This window comes from Anopheles maculipalpis (assembly GCF_943734695.1).
Source record: "Anopheles maculipalpis chromosome X unlocalized genomic scaffold, idAnoMacuDA_375_x X_unloc_50, whole genome shotgun sequence".
Classification (NCBI taxonomy): domain Eukaryota; kingdom Metazoa; phylum Arthropoda; class Insecta; order Diptera; family Culicidae; genus Anopheles; species Anopheles maculipalpis.
The window spans coordinates 7,501-27,500 of NW_026060514.1; the positions used below are offsets into that span (position 1 = coordinate 7,501).

General features: G+C 38.6%; 2 long non-coding RNA genes and 1 pseudogene across 2 annotated transcripts in view; 1 reads left to right on the plus strand and 2 right to left on the minus strand.

Annotated features, from left to right (window-relative positions):
- The window catches only part of LOC126566899 (uncharacterized), a 29,496-nt gene that overhangs the window by 2,350 nt on the left and 7,146 nt on the right, over positions 1–20,000 (minus strand). The gene's annotated exons all lie outside the window — the stretch shown is intronic.
- The window catches only part of LOC126566898 (uncharacterized), a 29,243-nt gene that overhangs the window by 2,019 nt on the left and 7,224 nt on the right, over positions 1–20,000 (plus strand). The gene's annotated exons all lie outside the window — the stretch shown is intronic.
- The window catches only part of LOC126566901 (large subunit ribosomal RNA), a 5,951-nt pseudogene continuing 4,856 nt past the window's right edge, over positions 18,906–20,000 (minus strand).

Sequence of the window (20,000 nt, forward strand, 5' to 3'; positions counted from 1 at the left end):
ACATTTTTCATTTTTGTGTCACGACACCATACCCTCTTACTATAGCCAACGAACAACATCACCTTACCACAAGTGACCATTTTTATCCGTCCCTACATTAAACGACTTTGACACATTTTTCTCCTATACCTCCATACAAGTCTGAGGGCCGGGTGAATTTTCGCTTTTTACCTTTGGACATGTCGGTCACCCTTACTTTTCCCCATACATATGAGCCAAGCAGAGGCTCATTTACCCGAACTGGTGTCTAAGGTACGACTAGATACTCGATTTGCACCTTGTGACAGTGTTTAGAACACGTTCCCATACATTTTTCATTTTTGTGTCACGACACCATACCCTCTTACTATAGCCAATGAACAACATCACTTTACCACAAGTGACCATTTTTATCCATCCCAAAATTAAACGACCTCGGAATTTTTTTCTCCTACATCGCCATACAACTTTGAGGGTCGGGTGACTTTTGCTATTTACCGTCGGAGTTCACTTTTCATGCTTAAAAATGCATCCTGACACAGTTTTACTCAAAGTTAGAGTCAAAAAAATTTTTTGTCCAAAAATCTTCCGTCGGTCATACCGGTACCCATGTCCTATGACTTGTACCAAGTTGTGAAGGGTACATTTTGACAAAAATCCAAAAAAATCATTAAAAAGTCGCTATTGCTTATTGCATTCAGCATCGTTAGACGACTCTTATATGCCTTGGATGACCACTGTCTGATGATTATTTTAGATTTTATGCCAAAATTTTGATTTCGTGTCTTACGTCCCTACATTAGACGACCTTGGATTTTCGTCTCCTGCACCGCCATGCAACTTTGAGGGTCGGGTGACTTTTGCTATTTACCGTCGGAGTTCACTTTTCATGCTTAAAAATGCATCCTGACACAGTTTTACTCAAAGTTAGAGTCAAAAAAATTTTTGTCAAAAAATCTTCCGTCGGTTATACCGGTACCCATGTCTCATAACTTGTACCAAGTTGTGAAGGGTAAATTTTGACAAAAATCCAAAAAAATCATTAAAAAGTCGCTATTGCTTATTGCATTCAGCATCGTTAGACGACTCTAATATGCCTTGGATGACCACTGTCTGATGATTATTTTAGATTTTATGCCAAAATTTTGATTTCGTGTCTTACGTCCCTACATTAGACGACCTTGGATTTTCGTCGCCTGCACCGCCATGCAACTTTGATGGTCGGGTGACTTTTGCTATTTACCGTCGGAGATCACTTTTCATGATTAAGAATGCATCCTGAGACCGTTTTACTCAAAGTTAGAGCAAAAAAATTTTTTGTCCAAAAATCTTCCGTCGGTCATACCGGTACCCATGTCCTATGACTTGTACCAAGTTGTGAAGGGTACATTTTGACAAAAATCCAAAAAAATCTTTAAAAAGTCGCTATTGCTTATTGCATTTCGCATCGTTAGACGACTCTAATATGCCTTGGATGACCACTGTCTGATGATTATTTTAGATTTTATGCCAAAATTTTGATTTCGTGTCTTACGTCCCTACATTAGACGACCTTGGATTTTCGTCTCCTGCACCGCCATGCAACTTTGATGGTCGGGTAACTTTCGCTATTTACTGTCGGAGATCACTTTTCATGATTAATAATGCATCCTGAGACCGTTTTACTCAAAGTTAGAGCAAAAAAATTTTTTGTCCAAAAATCTTCCGTCGGTCATACCGGTACCCATGTCCTATGACTTGTACCAAGTTGTGAAGGGTAAATTTTGACAAAAATCCAAAAAAATCATTAAAAAGTCGCTATTGCTTATTGCATTCAGCATCGTTAGACGACTCTTATATGCCTTGGATGACCACTGTCTGATGATTATTTTAGCTTTTATGCCAAAATTTTGATTTCGTGTCTTACGTCCCTACATTAGACGACCTTGGATTTTCGTCTCCTGCACCGCCATGCAACTTTGATGGTCGGGTGACTTTTGCTATTTACCGTCGGAGATCACTTTTCATGATTAAGAATGCATCCTGAGACCGTTTTACTCAAAGTTAGAGCAAAAAAATTTTTTGTCCAAAAATCTTCCGTCGGTCATACCGGTACCCATGTCCTATGACTTGTACCAAGTTGTGAAGGGTACATTTTGACAAAAATCCAAAAAAATCTTTAAAAAGTCGCTATTGCTTATTGCATTCAGCATCGTTAGACGACTCTTATATGCCTTGGATGACCACTGTCTGATGATTATTTTAGATTTTATGCCAAAATTTTGATTTCGTGTCTTACGTCCCTAAATTAAACGACCTTGGATTTTCTTCTCCTACACCGCCATACAACTTTGATGGTCGGTTGACTTTTGCTATTTACTGTCGGTGTTCACTTTTCGTGGTTAAATATGTATTCTGAGACAGTTTTACTCAAAGTTAGAGAAAAAAATTTTCTTCTCAATAAATCCCCCGAAACCAATGTCTTATACATTGAACCAGGTTATGAGGCGCACCTGTGTGTGAAGAGTTCTTCGTGTGGTTTATAGACATTTCAGGCACTTGGTATATAGTTTTGGTTTGTGCCCAAGTCCCGTACTTAGAGATATTTTTGGTTTCGGACCAACCAATTCGACTTGCCTTCATCTCTTGTTAGGTTTATAATATCAATACTCGAACTTATATGCATGTTCAGGGACATCATTTTAACTTTCGGTTTGTACCCAAGTCCCGAACTTAGTGATATTTTTGGTTTCTTACCAACCAATTCGACTTGCCTTCATCTCTTGTTAGGTTTATAATATCAATACTCGAACTTATATGCATGTTCAGGGACATCATTTTAACTTTCGGTTTGTACCCAAGTCCCGAACTTAGTGATATTTTTGGTTTCTCACCAACCAAATCGACTTGCCTTCATCTCTTGTTAGGTTTATAATATCAATGCTCGAACTTATATGCATGTTCAGGGACATCATATTAACTTTTGGTTTGCGCACAAGTCCCGAACTCAGTGATATTTTTGGTTTCTTACCAACCAATTCGACTTGCCTTCATCTCTTGTTAGGTTTATAATATCAATACTCGAACTTATATGCATGTTCAGGGACATCATTTTAACTTTCGGTTTGCACCCAAGTCCCGAACTTAGTGATATTTTTGGTTTCGGACCAACCAATTCGACTTGCCTTCATCTCTTGTTAGGTTTATAATATCAATACTCGAACTTATATGCATGTTCAGGGACATCATTTTAACTTTCGGTTTGTACCCAAGTCCCGAACTTAGAGATATTTTTGGTTTTGGACCAACCAATTCGACTTGCCTTCATCTCTTGTTAGGTTTATAATATCAATACTCGAACTTATATGCATGTTCAGGGACATCATATTAACTTTTGGTTTGCGCACAAGTCCCGAACTTAGAGATATTTTTGGTTTCTTACTTACCAATTCGACTTGCCTTCATCTCTTGTTAGGTTTATAATATCAATACTCGAACTTATGTGCATGTTCAGGGACATCATTTTAACTTTCGGTTTGTACCCAAGTCCCGAACTTAGTGATATATTTGGTTTCTCACCAACCAATTCGACTTGCCTTCATCTCTTGTTAGGTTTATAATATCAATACTCGAACTTATATGCATGTTCAGGGACATCATATTAACTTTCGGTTTGTACCCAAGTCCCGAACTTAGTGATATTTTTGGTTTCCGACCAACCAATTCGACTTGCCTTCATCTCTTGTTAGGTTTATAATATCAATACTCGAACTTATATGCATGTTCAGGGACATCATTTTAACTTTCGGTTTGCACCCAAGTCCCGAACTTAGAGATATTTTTGGTTTCGGACCAACCAATTCGACTTGCCTTCATCTCTTGTTAGGTTTATAATATCAATACTCGAACTTATATGCATGTTCAGGGACATCATTCTAACTTTCGGTTTGTACCCAAGTCCCGAACTTAGTGATATTTTTGGTTTCCGACCAACCAATTCGACTTGCCTTCATCTCTTGTTAGGTTTATAATATCAATACTCGAACTTATGTGCATGTTCAGGGACATCATATTAACTTTTGGTTTGCGCACAAGTCCCGAACTTAGAGATATTTTTGGTTTCTTACTTACCAATTCGACTTGCCTTCATCTCTTGTTAGGTTTATAATATCAATACTCGAACTTATGTGCATGTTCAGGGACATCATTTTAACTTTCGGTTTGTACCCAAGTCCCGAACTTAGTGATATTTTTGGTTTCTCACCAACCAATTCGACTTGCCTTCATCTCTTGTTAGGTTTATAATATCAATACTCGAACTTATATGCATGTTCAGGGACATCATATTAACTTTCGGTTTGTACCCAAGTCCCGAACTTAGTGATATTTTTGGTTTCCGACCAACCAATTCGACTTGCCTTCATCTCTTGTTAGGTTTATAATATCAATACTCGAACTTATATGCATGTTCAGGGACATCATTTTAACTTTCGGTTTGCACCCAAGTCCCGAACTTAGAGATATTTTTGGTTTCGGACCAACCAATTCGACTTGCCTTCATCTCTTGTTAGGTTTATAATATCAATACTCGAACTTATATGCATGTTCAGGGACATCATATTCACTTTCGGTTTGTACCCAAGTCCCGAACTTAGAGACATTTTTGGTTTCGGACCAACCAATTCGACTTGCCTTCATCTCTTGTTAGGTTTATAATATCAATACTCGAACTTATGTGCATGTTCAGGGACATCATATTAACTTTTGGTTTGCGCACAAGTCCCGAACTTAGAGATATTTTTGGTTTCTTACTTACCAATTCGACTTGCCTTCATCTCTTGTTAGGTTTATAATATCAATACTCGAACTTATGTGCATGTTCAGGGACATCATTTTAACTTTCGGTTTGTACCCAAGTCCCGAACATAGTGATATTTTTGGTTTCTCACCAACCAATTCGACTTGCCTTCATCTCTTGTTAGGTTTATAATATCAATACTCGAACTTATATGCATGTTCAGGGACATCATATTAACTTTCGGTTTGTACCCAAGTCCCGAACTTAGTGATATTTTTGGTTTCCGACCAACCAATTCGACTTGCCTTCATCTCTTGTTAGGTTTATAATATCAATACTCGAACTTATATGCATGTTCAGGGACATCATTTTAACTTTCGGTTTGCACCCAAGTCCCGAACTTAGAGATATTTTTGGTTTCGGACCAACCAATTCGACTTGCCTTCATCTCTTGTTAGGTTTATAATATCAATATTCGAACTATATGCATGTTCAGGGACATCATATTCACTTTCGGTTTGTACCCAAGTCCCGAACTTAGAGACATTTTTGGTTTCGGACCAACCAATTCGACTTGCCTTCATCTCTTGTTAGGTTTATAATATCAATACTCGAACTTATATGCATGTTCAGGGACATCATTTTAACTTTCGGTTTGCGCACAAGTCCCGAACTTAGTGATATTTTTGGTTTTGGACCAACCAATTCGACTTGCCTTCATCTCTTGTTAGGTTTATAATATCAATACTCGAACTTATATGCATGTTCAGGGACATCATTTTAACTTTCGGTTTGCTCCCAAGTCCCGAACTTAGAGATATTTTTGGTTTCGGACCAACCAATTCGACTTGCCTTCATCTCTTGTTAGGTTTATAATATCAATACTCGAACTTATATGCATGTTCAGGGACATCATATTAACTTTCGGTTTGCGCACAAGTCCCGAACTTAGAGATATTTTTGGTTTCGGACCAACCAATTCGACTTGCCTTCATCTCTTGTTAGGTTTATAATATCAATACTCGAACTTATATGCATGTTCAGGGACATCATTTTAACTTTCGGTTTGTACCCAAGTCCCGAACTTAGTGATATTTTTGGTTTCTCACCAACCAAATCGACTTGCCTTCATCTCTTGTTAGGTTTATAATATCAATACTCGAACTTATATGCATGTTCAGGGACATCATTTTAACTTTCGGTTTGTACCCAAGTCCCGAACTTAGTGATATTTTTGGTTTCTCACCAACCAAATCGACTTGCCTTCATCTCTTGTTAGGTTTATAATATCAATACTCGAACTTATATGCATGTTCAGGGACATCATTCTAACTTTCGGTTTGTACCCAAGTCCCGAACTTAGTGATATTTTTGGTTTCCGACCAACCAATTCGACTTGCCTTCATCTCTTGTTAGGTTTATAATATCAATACTCGAACTTATATGCATGTTCAGGGACATCATATTAACTTTTGGTTTGCGCACAAGTCCCGAACTTAGAGATATTTTTGGTTTCTTACTTACCAATTCGACTTGCCTTCATCTCTTGTTAGGTTTATAATATCAATACTCGAACTTATATGCATGTTCAGGGACATCATTTTAACTTTCGGTTTGTACCCAAGTCCCGAACTTAGTGATATTTTTGGTTTCTCACCAACCAAATCGACTTGCCTTCATCTCTTGTTAGGTTTATAATATCAATACTCGAACTTATATGCATGTTCAGGGACATCATTTTAACTTTCGGTTTGTACCCAAGTCCCGAACTTAGTGATATTTTTGGTTTCGGACCAACCAATTCGACTTGCCTTCATCTCTTGTTAGGTTTATAATATCAATACTCGAACTTATATGCATGTTCAGGGACATCATTTTAACTTTCGGTTTGCACCCAAGTCCCGAACTTAGAGATATTTTTGGTTTCGGACCAACCAATTCGACTTGCCTTCATCTCTTGTTAGGTTTATAATATCAATACTCGAACTTATATGCATGTTCAGGGACATCATTCTAACTTTCGGTTTGTACCCAAGTCCCGAACTTAGTGATATTTTTGGTTTCCGACCAACCAATTCGACTTGCCTTCATCTCTTGTTAGGTTTATAATATCAATACTCGAACTTATATGCATGTTCAGGGACATCATATTAACTTTTGGTTTGCGCACAAGTCCCGAACTTAGAGATATTTTTGGTTTCTTACTTACCAATTCGACTTGCCTTCATCTCTTGTTAGGTTTATAATATCAATACTCGAACTTATGTGCATGTTCAGGGACATCATTTTAACTTTCGGTTTGTACCCAAGTCCCGAACTTAGTGATATTTTTGGTTTCTCACCAACCAATTCGACTTGCCTTCATCTCTTGTTAGGTTTATAATATCAATACTCGAACTTATATGCATGTTCAGGGACATCATATTAACTTTCGGTTTGTACCCAAGTCCCGAACTTAGTGATATTTTTGGTTTCCGACCAACCAATTCGACTTGCCTTCATCTCTTGTTAGGTTTATAATATCAATACTCGAACTTATATGCATGTTCAGGGACATCATTTTAACTTTCGGTTTGCACCCAAGTCCCGAACTTAGAGATATTTTTGGTTTCGGACCAACCAATTCGACTTGCCTTCATCTCTTGTTAGGTTTATAATATCAATACTCGAACTTATATGCATGTTCAGGGACATCATATTCACTTTCGGTTTGTACCCAAGTCCCGAACTTAGAGACATTTTTGGTTTCGGACCAACCAATTCGACTTGCCTTCATCTCTTGTTAGGTTTATAATATCAATACTCGAACTTATATGCATGTTCAGGGACATCATTTTAACTTTCGGTTTGCGCACAAGTCCCGAACTTAGTGATATTTTTGGTTTCCGACCAACCAATTCGACTTGCCTTCATCTCTTGTTAGGTTTATAATATCAATACTCGAACTTATATGCATGTTCAGGGACATCATTTTAACTTTCGGTTTGCTCCCAAGTCCCGAACTTAGAGATATTTTTGGTTTCTCACCAACCAAATCGACTTGCCTTCATCTCTTGTTAGGTTTATAATATCAATACTCGAACTTATATGCATGTTCAGGGACATCATTTTAACTTTCGGTTTGTACCCAAGTCCCGAACTTAGTGATATTTTTGGTTTCTCACCAACCAATTCGACTTGCCTTCATCTCTTGTTAGGTTTATAATATCAATACTCGAACTTATATGCATGTTCAGGGACATCATATTAACTTTCGGTTTGTACCCAAGTCCCGAACTTAGTGATATTTTTGGTTTCCGACCAACCAATTCGACTTGCCTTCATCTCTTGTTAGGTTTATAATATCAATACTCGAACTTATATGCATGTTCAGGGACATCATTTTAACTTTCGGTTTGCACCCAAGTCCCGAACTTAGTGATATTTTTGGTTTCCGACCAACCAATTCGACTTGCCTTCATCTCTTGTTAGGTTTATAATATCAATACTCGAACTTATATGCATGTTCAGGGACATCATTTTAACTTTCGGTTTGCACCCAAGTCCCGAACTTAGAGATATTTTTGGTTTCGGACCAACCAATTCGACTTGCCTTCATCTCTTGTTAGGTTTATAATATCAATACTCGAACTTATATGCATGTTCAGGGACATCATATTAACTTTTGGTTTGCGCACAAGTCCCGAACTTAGAGATATTTTTGGTTTCTTACTTACCAATTCGACTTGCCTTCATCTCTTGTTAGGTTTATAATATCAATACTCGAACTTATATGCATGTTCAGGGACATCATTTTAACTTTCGGTTTGCACCCAAGTCCCGAACTTAGAGATATTTTTGGTTTCGGACCAACCAATTCGACTTGCCTTCATCTCTTGTTAGGTTTATAATATCAATACTCGAACTTATATGCATGTTCAGGGACATCATTCTAACTTTCGGTTTGTACCCAAGTCCCGAACTTAGTGATATTTTTGGTTTCCGACCAACCAATTCGACTTGCCTTCATCTCTTGTTAGGTTTATAATATCAATACTCGAACTTATATGCATGTTCAGGGACATCATATTAACTTTTGGTTTGCGCACAAGTCCCGAACTTAGAGATATTTTTGGTTTCTTACTTACCAATTCGACTTGCCTTCATCTCTTGTTAGGTTTATAATATCAATGCTCGAACTTATGTGCATGTTCAGGGACATCATTTTAACTTTCGGTTTGTACCCAAGTCCCGAACTTAGTGATATTTTTGGTTTCTCACCAACCAATTCGACTTGCCTTCATCTCTTGTTAGGTTTATAATATCAATACTCGAACTTATATGCATGTTCAGGGACATCATATTAACTTTCGGTTTGTACCCAAGTCCCGAACTTAGTGATATTTTTGGTTTCCGACCAACCAATTCGACTTGCCTTCATCTCTTGTTAGGTTTATAATATCAATACTCGAACTTATGTGCATGTTCAGGGACATCATATTAACTTTTGGTTTGCGCACAAGTCCCGAACTTAGAGATATTTTTGGTTTCTTACTTACCAATTCGACTTGCCTTCATCTCTTGTTAGGTTTATAATATCAATACTCGAACTTATGTGCATGTTCAGGGACATCATTTTAACTTTCGGTTTGTACCCAAGTCCCGAACTTAGTGATATTTTTGGTTTCTCACCAACCAATTCGACTTGCCTTCATCTCTTGTTAGGTTTATAATATCAATACTCGAACTTATATGCATGTTCAGGGACATCATATTAACTTTCGGTTTGTACCCAAGTCCCGAACTTAGTGATATTTTTGGTTTCCGACCAACCAATTCGACTTGCCTTCATCTCTTGTTAGGTTTATAATATCAATACTCGAACTTATATGCATGTTCAGGGACATCATTTTAACTTTCGGTTTGCACCCAAGTCCCGAACTTAGAGATATTTTTGGTTTCGGACCAACCAATTCGACTTGCCTTCATCTCTTGTTAGGTTTATAATATCAATACTCGAACTTATATGCATGTTCAGGGACATCATATTCACTTTCGGTTTGTACCCAAGTCCCGAACTTAGAGACATTTTTGGTTTCGGACCAACCAATTCGACTTGCCTTCATCTCTTGTTAGGTTTATAATATCAATACTCGAACTTATATGCATGTTCAGGGACATCATTTTAACTTTCGGTTTGCGCACAAGTCCCGAACTTAGTGATATTTTTGGTTTCCGACCAACCAATTCGACTTGCCTTCATCTCTTGTTAGGTTTATAATATCAATACTCGAACTTATATGCATGTTCAGGGACATCATTTTAACTTTCGGTTTGCTCCCAAGTCCCGAACTTAGAGATATTTTTGGTTTCGGACCAACCAATTCGACTTGCCTTCATCTCTTGTTAGGTTTATAATATCAATACTCGAACTTATATGCATGTTCAGGGACATCATATTAACTTTCGGTTTGCGCACAAGTCCCGAACTTAGAGATATTTTTGGTTTCGGACCAACCAATTCGACTTGCCTTCATCTCTTGTTAGGTTTATAATATCAATACTCGAACTTATATGCATGTTCAGGGACATCATTTTAACTTTCGGTTTGTACCCAAGTCCCGAACTTAGTGATATTTTTGGTTTCTCACCAACCAAATCGACTTGCCTTCATCTCTTGTTAGGTTTATAATATCAATACTCGAACTTATATGCATGTTCAGGGACATCATTTTAACTTTCGGTTTGTACCCAAGTCCCGAACTTAGTGATATTTTTGGTTTCTCACCAACCAAATCGACTTGCCTTCATCTCTTGTTAGGTTTATAATATCAATACTCGAACTTATATGCATGTTCAGGGACATCATTCTAACTTTCGGTTTGTACCCAAGTCCCGAACTTAGTGATATTTTTGGTTTCCGACCAACCAATTCGACTTGCCTTCATCTCTTGTTAGGTTTATAATATCAATACTCGAACTTATATGCATGTTCAGGGACATCATATTAACTTTTGGTTTGCGCACAAGTCCCGAACTTAGAGATATTTTTGGTTTCTTACTTACCAATTCGACTTGCCTTCATCTCTTGTTAGGTTTATAATATCAATACTCGAACTTATGTGCATGTTCAGGGACATCATTTTAACTTTCGGTTTGTACCCAAGTCCCGAACTTAGTGATATTTTTGGTTTCTCACCAACCAATTCGACTTGCCTTCATCTCTTGTTAGGTTTATAATATCAATACTCGAACTTATATGCATGTTCAGGGACATCATATTAACTTTCGGTTTGTACCCAAGTCCCGAACTTAGTGATATTTTTGGTTTCCGACCAACCAATTCGACTTGCCTTCATCTCTTGTTAGGTTTATAATATCAATACTCGAACTTATATGCATGTTCAGGGACATCATTTTAACTTTCGGTTTGCACCCAAGTCCCGAACTTAGTGATATTTTTGGTTTCCGACCAACCAATTCGACTTGCCTTCATCTCTTGTTAGGTTTATAATATCAATACTCGAACTTATATGCATGTTCAGGGACATCATTTTAACTTTCGGTTTGCACCCAAGTCCCGAACTTAGAGATATTTTTGGTTTCCGACCAACCAATTCGACTTGCCTTCATCTCTTGTTAGGTTTATAATATCAATACTCGAACTTATATGCATGTTCAGGGACATCATATTAACTTTTGGTTTGCGCACAAGTCCCGAACTTAGAGATATTTTTGGTTTCTTACTTACCAATTCGACTTGCCTTCATCTCTTGTTAGGTTTATAATATCAATACTCGAACTTATATGCATGTTCAGGGACATCATTTTAACTTTCGGTTTGCACCCAAGTCCCGAACTTAGAGATATTTTTGGTTTCGGACCAACCAATTCGACTTGCCTTCATCTCTTGTTAGGTTTATAATATCAATACTCGAACTTATATGCATGTTCAGGGACATCATTCTAACTTTCGGTTTGTACCCAAGTCCCGAACTTAGTGATATTTTTGGTTTCCGACCAACCAATTCGACTTGCCTTCATCTCTTGTTAGGTTTATAATATCAATACTCGAACTTATATGCATGTTCAGGGACATCATATTAACTTTTGGTTTGCGCACAAGTCCCGAACTTAGAGATATTTTTGGTTTCTTACTTACCAATTCGACTTGCCTTCATCTCTTGTTAGGTTTATAATATCAATACTCGAACTTATGTGCATGTTCAGGGACATCATTTTAACTTTCGGTTTGTACCCAAGTCCCGAACTTAGTGATATTTTTGGTTTCTCACCAACCAATTCGACTTGCCTTCATCTCTTGTTAGGTTTATAATATCAATACTCGAACTTATATGCATGTTCAGGGACATCATATTAACTTTCGGTTTGTACCCAAGTCCCGAACTTAGTGATATTTTTGGTTTCCGACCAACCAATTCGACTTGCCTTCATCTCTTGTTAGGTTTATAATATCAATACTCGAACTTATGTGCATGTTCAGGGACATCATATTAACTTTTGGTTTGCGCACAAGTCCCGAACTTAGAGATATTTTTGGTTTCTTACTTACCAATTCGACTTGCCTTCATCTCTTGTTAGGTTTATAATATCAATACTCGAACTTATGTGCATGTTCAGGGACATCATTTTAACTTTCGGTTTGTACCCAAGTCCCGAACTTAGTGATATTTTTGGTTTCTCACCAACCAATTCGACTTGCCTTCATCTCTTGTTAGGTTTATAATATCAATACTCGAACTTATATGCATGTTCAGGGACATCATATTAACTTTCGGTTTGTACCCAAGTCCCGAACTTAGTGATATTTTTGGTTTCCGACCAACCAAATCGACTTGCCTTCATCTCTTGTTAGGTTTATAATATCAATACTCGAACTTATATGCATGTTCAGGGACATCATTCTAACTTTCGGTTTGTACCCAAGTCCCGAACTTAGTGATATTTTTGGTTTCCGACCAACCAATTCGACTTGCCTTCATCTCTTGTTAGGTTTATAATATCAATACTCGAACTTATATGCATGTTCAGGGACATCATATTAACTTTTGGTTTGCGCACAAGTCCCGAACTTAGAGATATTTTTGGTTTCTTACTTACCAATTCGACTTGCCTTCATCTCTTGTTAGGTTTATAATATCAATACTCGAACTTATGTGCATGTTCAGGGACATCATTTTAACTTTCGGTTTGTACCCAAGTCCCGAACTTAGTGATATTTTTGGTTTCTCACCAACCAATTCGACTTGCCTTCATCTCTTGTTAGGTTTATAATATCAATACTCGAACTTATATGCATGTTCAGGGACATCATATTAACTTTCGGTTTGTACCCAAGTCCCGAACTTAGTGATATTTTTGGTTTCCGACCAACCAATTCGACTTGCCTTCATCTCTTGTTAGGTTTATAATATCAATACTCGAACTTATATGCATGTTCAGGGACATCATTTTAACTTTCGGTTTGCACCCAAGTCCCGAACTTAGTGATATTTTTGGTTTCCGACCAACCAATTCGACTTGCCTTCATCTCTTGTTAGGTTTATAATATCAATACTCGAACTTATATGCATGTTCAGGGACATCATTTTAACTTTCGGTTTGCACCCAAGTCCCGAACTTAGAGATATTTTTGGTTTCGGACCAACCAATTCGACTTGCCTTCATCTCTTGTTAGGTTTATAATATCAATACTCGAACTTATATGCATGTTCAGGGACATCATATTAACTTTTGGTTTGCGCACAAGTCCCGAACTTAGAGATATTTTTGGTTTCTTACTTACCAATTCGACTTGCCTTCATCTCTTGTTAGGTTTATAATATCAATACTCGAACTTATATGCATGTTCAGGGACATCATTTTAACTTTCGGTTTGCACCCAAGTCCCGAACTTAGAGATATTTTTGGTTTCGGACCAACCAATTCGACTTGCCTTCATCTCTTGTTAGGTTTATAATATCAATACTCGAACTTATATGCATGTTCAGGGACATCATTCTAACTTTCGGTTTGTACCCAAGTCCCGAACTTAGTGATATTTTTGGTTTCCGACCAACCAATTCGACTTGCCTTCATCTCTTGTTAGGTTTATAATATCAATACTCGAACTTATATGCATGTTCAGGGACATCATATTAACTTTTGGTTTGCGCACAAGTCCCGAACTTAGAGATATTTTTGGTTTCTTACTTACCAATTCGACTTGCCTTCATCTCTTGTTAGGTTTATAATATCAATACTCGAACTTATGTGCATGTTCAGGGACATCATTTTAACTTTCGGTTTGTACCCAAGTCCCGAACTTAGTGATATTTTTGGTTTCTCACCAACCAATTCGACTTGCCTTCATCTCTTGTTAGGTTTATAATATCAATACTCGAACTTATATGCATGTTCAGGGACATCATATTAACTTTCGGTTTGAACACAAGTCCCGAACTTAGTGATATTTTTGGTTTCCGACCAACCAATTCGACTTGCATTCATCTCTTGTTAGGTTTATAATATCAATACTCGAACTTATGTGCATGTTCAGGGACATCATATTAACTTTTGGTTTGCGCACAAGTCCCGAACTTAGAGATATTTTTGGTTTCTTACTTACCAATTCGACTTGCCTTCATCTCTTGTTAGGTTTATAATATCAATACTCGAACTTATGTGCATGTTCAGGGACATCATTTTAACTTTCGGTTTGTACCCAAGTCCCGAACTTAGTGATATTTTTGGTTTCTCACCAACCAATTCGACTTGCCTTCATCTCTTGTTAGGTTTATAATATCAATACTCGAACTTATATGCATGTTCAGGGACATCATATTAACTTTCGGTTTGTACCCAAGTCCCGAACTTAGTGATATTTTTGGTTTCCGACCAACCAAATCGACTTGCCTTCATCTCTTGTTAGGTTTATAATATCAATACTCGAACTTATATGCATGTTCAGGGACATCATTCTAACTTTCGGTTTGTACCCAAGTCCCGAACTTAGTGATATTTTTGGTTTCCGACCAACCAATTCGACTTGCCTTCATCTCTTGTTAGGTTTATAATATCAATACTCGAACTTATATGCATGTTCAGGGACATCATATTAACTTTTGGTTTGCGCACAAGTCCCGAACTTAGAGATATTTTTGGTTTCTTACTTACCAATTCGACTTGCCTTCATCTCTTGTTAGGTTTATAATATCAATACTCGAACTTATGTGCATGTTCAGGGACATCATTTTAACTTTCGGTTTGTACCCAAGTCCCGAACTTAGTGATATTTTTGGTTTCTCACCAACCAATTCGACTTGCCTTCATCTCTTGTTAGGTTTATAATATCAATACTCGAACTTATATGCATGTTCAGGGACATCATATTAACTTTCGGTTTGTACCCAAGTCCCGAACTTAGTGATATTTTTGGTTTCCGACCAACCAATTCGACTTGCCTTCATCTCTTGTTAGGTTTATAATATCAATACTCGAACTTATATGCATGTTCAGGGACATCATATTAACTTTTGGTTTGCGCACAAGTCCCGAACTTAGAGATATTTTTGGTTTCTTACTTACCAATTCGACTTGCCTTCATCTCTTGTTAGGTTTATAATATCAATACTCGAACTTATGTGCATGTTCAGGGACATCATTTTAACTTTCGGTTTGTACCCAAGTCCCGAACTTAGTGATATTTTTGGTTTCTCACCAACCAATTCGACTTGCCTTCATCTCTTGTTAGGTTTATAATATCAATACTCGAACTTATATGCATGTTCAGGGACATCATTTTAACTTTCGGTTTGCACCCAAGTCCCGAACTTAGAGATATTTTTGGTTTCGGACCAACCAATTCGACTTGCCTTCATCTCTTGTTAGGTTTATAATATCAATACTCGAACTTATATGCATGTTCAGGGACATCATATTAACTTTCGGTTTGTACCCAAGTCCCGAACTTAGTGATATTTTTGGTTTCCGACCAACCAATTCGACTTGCCTTCATCTCTTGTTAGGTTTATAATATCAATACTCGAACTTATATGCATGTTCAGGGACATCATATTAACTTTTGGTTTGCGCACAAGTCCCGAACTTAGAGATATTTTTGGTTTCTTACTTACCAATTCGACTTGCCTTCATCTCTTGTTAGGTTTATAATATCAATACTCGAACTTATGTGCATGTTCAGGGACATCATTTTAACTTTCGGTTTGTACCCAAGTCCCGAACTTAGTGATATTTTTGGTTTCTCGCCAACCAATTCGACTTGCCTTCATCTCTTGTTAGGTTTATAATATCAATACTCGAACTTATATACATGTTCAGGGACATCATATTAACTTTCGGTTTGTACCCAAGTCCCGAACTTAGTGATATTTTTGGTTTCCGACCAACCAATTCGACTTGCCTTCATCTCTTGTTAGGTTTATAATATCAATACTCGAACTTATATGCATGTTCAGGGACATCATTTTAACTTTCGGTTTGCACCCAAGTCCCGAACTTAGTGATATTTTTGGTTTCCGACCAACCAATTCGACTTGCCTTCATCTCTTGTTAGGTTTATAATATCAATACTCGAACTTATATGCATGTTCAGGGACATCATTTTAACTTTCGGTTTGCACCCAAGTCCCGAACTTAGAGATATTTTTGGTTTCGGACCAACCAATTCGACTTGCCTTCATCTCTTGTTAGGTTTATAATATCAATACTCGAACTTATATGCATGTTCAGGGACATCATATTAACTTTTGGTTTGCGCACAAGTCCCGAACTTAGAGATATTTTTGGTTTCTTACTTACCAATTCGACTTGCCTTCATCTCTTGTTAGGTTTATAATATCAATACTCGAACTTATATGCATGTTCAGGGACATCATTTTAACTTTCGGTTTGCACCCAAGTCCCGAACTTAGAGATATTTTTGGTTTCGGACCAACCAATTCGACTTGCCTTCATCTCTTGTTAGGTTTATAATATCAATACTCGAACTTATATGCATGTTCAGGGACATCATTTTAACTTTTGGTTTGCGCACAAGTCCCGAACTTAGAGATATTTTTGGTTTCTTACTTACCAATTCGACTTGCCTTCATCTCTTGTTAGGTTTATAATATCAATACTCGAACTTATGTGCATGTTCAGGGACATCATTTTAACTTTCGGTTTGTACCCAAGTCCCGAACTTAGTGATATTTTTGGTTTCTCGCCAACCAATTCGACTTGCCTTCATCTCTTGTTAGGTTTATAATATCAATACTCGAACTTATATACATGTTCAGGGACATCATATTAACTTTCGGTTTGTACCCAAGTCCCGAACTTAGTGATATTTTTGGTTTCCGACCAACCAATTCGACTTGCCTTCATCTCTTGTTAGGTTTATAATATCAATACTCGAACTTATATGCATGTTCAGGGACATCATTTTAACTTTCGGTTTGCACCCAAGTCCCGAACTTAGAGATATTTTTGGTTTCGGACCAACCAATTCGACTTGCCTTCATCTCTTGTTAGGTTTATAATATCAATACTCGAACTTATATGCATGTTCAGGGACATCATATTAACTTTTGGTTTGCGCACAAGTCCCGAACTTAGAGATATTTTTGGTTTCTTACTTACCAATTCGACTTGCCTTCATCTCTTGTTAGGTTTATAATATCAATACTCGAACTTATATGCATGTTCAGGGACATCATTTTAACTTTCGGTTTGCACCCAAGTCCCGAACTTAGAGATATTTTTGGTTTCGGACCAACCAATTCGACTTGCCTTCATCTCTTGTTAGGTTTATAATATCAATACTCGAACTTATATGCATGTTCAGGGACATCATTCTAACTTTCGGTTTGTACCCAAGTCCCGAACTTAGTGATATTTTTGGTTTCCGACCAACCAATTCGACTTGCCTTCATCTCTTGTTAGGTTTATAATATCAATACTCGAACTTATATGCATGTTCAGGGACATCATATTAACTTTTGGTTTGCGCACAAGTCCCGAACTTAGAGATATTTTTGGTTTCTTACTTACCAATTCGACTTGCCTTCATCTCTTGTTAGGTTTATAATATCAATACTCGAACTTATGTGCATGTTCAGGGACATCATTTTAACTTTCGGTTTGTACCCAAGTCCCGAACTTAGTGATATTTTTGGTTTCTCACCAACCAATTCGACTTGCCTTCATCTCTTGTTAGGTTTATAATATCAATACTCGAACTTATGTGCATGTTCAGGGACATCATTTTAACTTTCGGTTTGTACCCAAGTCCCGAACTTAGTGATATTTTTGGTTTCTCACCAACCAATTCGACTTGCCTTCATCTCTTGTTAGGTTTATAATATCAATACTCGAACTTATATGCATGTTCAGGGACATCATATTAACTTTCGGTTTGTACCCAAGTCCCGAACTTAGTGATATTTTTGGTTTCCGACCAACCAATTCGACTTGCCTTCATCTCTTGTTAGGTTTATAATATCAATACTCGAACTTATATGCATGTTCAGGGACATCATTTTAACTTTCGGTTTGCACCCAAGTCCCGAACTTAGAGATATTTTTGGTTTCGGACCAACCAATTCGACTTGCCTTCATCTCTTGTTAGGTTAGCAAAATTTTTAATGCAATAACATGTATTTTGTGAGTTTATGTCCGAGGGATTTAAGTACCGGACTTAGAGAAATTTTTGAAGTCCAAACATTCAATTTGGACTCCATACTCCATTGCTCCTCTAAGAGGTACCTAGTACCCCGTAGCGAAGCAACCGTCACGTTTGAACTTTCCACTAGGAGGTGCAGCCATCACTCGACATGTTAATCATTATCACCCCATACTACTCTCTATATCCGGATACGGCGCTAACCCGATTGCTTGCCCCGACAGCAATCGACCCACTCGTAAGCGGGTTACCCGTAGGTAAGTCAACGATGCGTATTGCCCCCTTCAAGCAAACCGATCATCACTCCGTGGAGGAGTAATGACGGACCCGTACCGGTATCAACTGCATATGATCAACATTCTTATGAACCCACACACTCTTCGCTTATATGCTCAGTAACATTTGAATTCTCTCTCTGTCTTTCGTTTTCCAACTCATTCATCGTGCATACTGAACACACCCGGAAAGGTGCGACAGTACACACGAATACACCACCAAGCATGGGTCGCCTGAGAGGATCGATGCGAACGCATCTCTACAACTCGCAGCTCCCAGCCTGAAGTCCCGTCGTTTGCGGGCGGTCGGTAGGCATCGAAACTAGTCAAGTCCACGGTCGGCGAGGTCAGCTGCCACCAGTGTTCCCTATGGTCAGGTACTAACACGTGCGGTGCGACCCTGCGCGATGCGGCCAAGTCTAGAAGCGGGGATGAGGCGCCAGGCTGCGAGGCAGCGCCAGCGTATCTCGAAGGGTTGTTAGGCCCGCTAGCTTACGATTGCCTATGGGGGTTTGAAGCGCTATCAGCTCGGATTGGTTACGACCTTAGAGGCGTTCAGGCATAATCCAGCGGACGTAGCGTCATACCAAAGTCCGGTCGAACTAGTATTGAGCCAGTGGTCCGTACCTGTGGTTCCTCTCGTACTGCACAGGAATTCCGTTAAGATAGCACAAATGCACACACCAGTAGGGTAAAACTAACCTGTCTCACGACGGTCTAAACCCAGCTCACGTTCCCTTGAAAGGGTGAACAATCCTACGCTTTGGGAATTTTGCTTCACAATGATAGGAAGAGCCGACATCGAAGGATCAAAAAGTCACGTCGCTATGAACGCTTGGCGACCACAAGCCAGTTATCCCTGTTCCTGGGTGTCCAGTTGCCTGAGGGGGCCGAGGTTATTGGCTACGCCGATGACCTTGTAGTCTTGGTCCCCGCAACGACACCCCAAGCCGCTTCCTCAACTGCTGAACGCGCCATCGCGGCGATCACGACCTGGCTGGACCAAAACCGTCTTTCGTTGGCTCCGGAGAAGACGGAAATGACGCTCATCTCCACCCTGAAGCGTCATCCGGTCGTCAGCATCAACATCGGGGGAGTGGTCGTGCAATCCCAGCGCTCCATCCGCTATCTTGGAGTTTGGTTGCACGACCACCTGTCATGGTTGCCGCACGTTCAGCAGGTTGCAGCGAAGGCCATGAGGGTTGCGGAAGCCATCACGCGCCTCATGCCGAACCACAGTGGCCCGAAATCGTCACGTGCCCGACTACTGGCGGCCGTTGCGGACTCCATCCTTCGCTACGGGGCC